Here is a 3,298-nt window from a genome sequence, read left to right on the forward strand (position 1 = left end):
ACTTAATTATTATATTTCCCAGAAATTTGTATATAGTGTGCCTATCGTTATATGTAGGATTTTAAATGTGCCCTGAATTCAAAAAGTTTGAGAACCACTGCTTTAATTCATTGATTTCTTTCTCATACGTGCCTTGACTGGGAAGTACAACAGACAGAGTAACCCCTTGCTCAAGCCAGTGACCTTGAGCTCAAGCTGGTGAGCTTGTTCAAACCAGATGAGCCCGCACTCAAGCCGGTGACTTCAGGGTTTTGAACCTGAGTCCTTTGCATCCCAGTCTGATGCTCTATCCACTGTGTCACTGCCTGGTCAAGCTGTGTGTGTGTTTTCTTCATAAAAATTTCTTCCAGTTTTCTTATAATTTTACAGTGATGTCTATACATATTAAAACTAAGTGAGGTGAAGTTCAATCTGTCATTATGAACATTCTCATTTGGTTTCTAAAAAAGGCTTAATTTTTTATATATTCTAAATTAAAGGACAGTCATGTTTAAAAACTAATTTTTTAAGTTAGAGAGCTCTTATCTTACATCTTTTACTAATACAGATGTGTATAGTGACAGCAGTTTAAAAATATTTTAAAAGCGTACTACTTAATTAATTATGTCAATTCTCTTTTCCAAATGAACAAGATTGAGATTAATTTTGGCACAACTTACAAAGAAGCTCATTTATTTTATTATATAATTTCATAATTTAAGTTTTAAAACCAGATTTTGGTCTCTGGCTATTATCTTCTTTGCAAAGTTGCTTCCTACTGTTAAGTGTGTAAGTATTTTCATACTTACTTTATAAACACTTTTTATGTCATTATTATATATGCCATTCCCTATGCCAGATGCTGAGGCTTCATGGATAAGACAGTGTCTCCAGTGGCCAGGACATGGAAACAACCAAAAAGCCAGTCAATAGATGACTGGATAAAGAAGATGTGGCACATATACACTATGGAATACTACTCAGCCATAAGAAATGATGACATCAGATCATTTACAACAAAATGGTGGGATCTTGATAACATGATACAAAGTGAAATAAGTAAATCAGAAAAAAACAGGAACTGCATTATTCCATACGTAGGTGGGACATAAAAGTGAAACTAAGAGACATTGATAAGAGTGTAGTGGTTACGGGGGGAGGGGGGAAAGGGAGAGGGAAAGGGGGAGGGGGAGGGGCACAAAGAAAACTAGATAGAAGGTGACAGAGGACAATCTGACTTTGGGTGATGGGTATGCAACATAATTGAACGACAAGATAACCTAGACTTGTTATCTTTGAATATATATATCCTGATTTATTGATGTCACCCCATTAAAAAAATAAAATTATTTTTAAAAAAAGGCAGTGTCTCATCTCAGGAAGCTCACACTTTCGTTATAAGAGAGAACAGTCAAGGTCATGGAAGACTCCGTGGGCTGCAGGGCAGGAGCTCCATCTATGGTTAGAGTTCTGGGGAGTTGAAAAGCTTCTTGGAGACAATATCTATGGAGTCACAAGTAGGAATTAGTCATGTTAGGTTTAGGGGTTTGCTTTCAGGAGATACTGAGTATATTTTTAACCCAGATAATATATACATTGTTTGTTCTTATGTCTACAAACCTTGCTAGTCCATGTGTAATAAAGGTGTGAAATTGTAGGATCCATTTATTTGTTATTTGTATTTTACCTACTTCCAAAAATTTCTTACATAGATGATGATGATGATAATGATGATGATGATGATGAAGAATATGTGTGTCTACGTACACATGTGTTACATGCCACTGAGTTGGCTCCAATTCTTGGCAACTTAATAAATGAGGACCACCCACAGTTTCCTGACCTCAGCAGCCAGCTCAGCTCCTGGAGACTCATGCCTGTGGCTTCTATTATAGAGTTTGTCCATCCCATACCTGGTCTTCCCCTCTTCCTGCTGTCTTCCATTTACATTCACATGCACTAGAAATATCTGAATGAAAACCAAACACCACAGGGTGAGAAGGGTGAATGAAATTAAAATTGTTGGCTAGGGTTTTATAATTCAATACTAAATAGACTTCCAAATACACCTCTGCTAAGAATCGATGTGTTTTATATTTCTCTTTGCCAGATAAAATATAAGCATGGCATTCATGAGGTGAAACAGACTTTTTCTTGGTACTAAATTTAAAAACGAATGTATTGTGTGGATCTCTATATAAGAGATTTTGAACAATTTCGTTTTTTAAAGACATAGAGAGAGGTAGGGAGACACACACACACACAGAGGCATTTATTTGTTGCTCCACTTAGTTGTGCATTCACTGGTTGCTTCTTGCATGCATCCTGACTAAACTAGCAGCCTTGGTGTTTTGGGGAGGTACTCTTAATTGACAGCTAAACAGCCATGGAAAGCAATTTCTTTCTGAAATATTGTTTGTTTCCATGGGCATAGAGCAACACTGAGCAGAGATTTCAGGCTACATTCTTTGGCAAGTGTCTGGAGAACAGAGCCTCTGCTGCTAATTGGAGGCACATCCTAATTCATCAGAGACCGGATGCACACATGACAATGCTGACATTTTTTGTGAAGGTTAAGGAGCCTTTCTCAAGAAAATTCCATTCTCACTCAGTGTGGAACTGAGCACAGGCCACATTTTCTTGAGGTGGCAGCTTTGGATCTTCCCCCTTGCCTAAGTCCCCACTGTCCCATGCCATAGGTCATAGAGGAGATGACATAGGCCTTGAAAATGTCAAGGGGGAGGTAATGCCAATTGGCCAGCCTTAACATGGAAAACCTTGCCATGATCCCTGTGGAACAGTTAATTTTAAGTGCTCCTGCCTCCCTATGTGGGAATTAACCACACAGTGTACCATGAGGGAACGCTACTACCTTCTAGGGTGGAGTTATTTAATATCTTTAATTTGAATAATGAATGTGGTATGTCTTAAATCATGATTTTTGATTCCAGCATTATTTTTGTTGACTTATTCCTTTTTTTTTTTAATGTTCCCAATAGGTTGAATGCTAGCAATGTAGCAGAAAGAAAACCTAATGGGAAAATGTTTTGTGGTCATGTCCACGGCAAATGAGAAACTGCATTCTAAAAGCCTTGGTAATGACCGATGACTTATTCCTTTTGATTGTACTCAGACATCAGATACCTTATTTTCTTGAGACCATTTCATGTTCACAGTAGTAAAAATAGATTTTTAATTCATATGAAATCTTTGTCAAATTATTTAGATACAGAGAAAAAAGGGGGCTAGAAAACAGTCTACTCTCACACTATTTGGGATTAAAACTGGACCTGTGAAAAAATCATTCCTGCCCTCTCAA

The 3,298-nt window shown here is 37.4% G+C and overlaps 1 non-coding gene across 1 annotated transcript; it reads right to left on the minus strand.

The window, feature by feature from the left end:
- Positions 1–2,963: 2,963 nt before the first annotated feature.
- Positions 2,964–3,084, minus strand: LOC136307244 (small nucleolar RNA SNORA32). The gene has a single exon (XR_010725903.1). It is a non-coding gene; the product is annotated as a small nucleolar RNA SNORA32 (small nucleolar RNA).
- Between the last annotated feature and the right edge of the window lie 214 nt (positions 3,085–3,298).

Source organism: Saccopteryx bilineata, chromosome 5 (assembly GCF_036850765.1).
Source record: "Saccopteryx bilineata isolate mSacBil1 chromosome 5, mSacBil1_pri_phased_curated, whole genome shotgun sequence".
Classification (NCBI taxonomy): Eukaryota; Metazoa; Chordata; class Mammalia; order Chiroptera; family Emballonuridae; genus Saccopteryx; species Saccopteryx bilineata.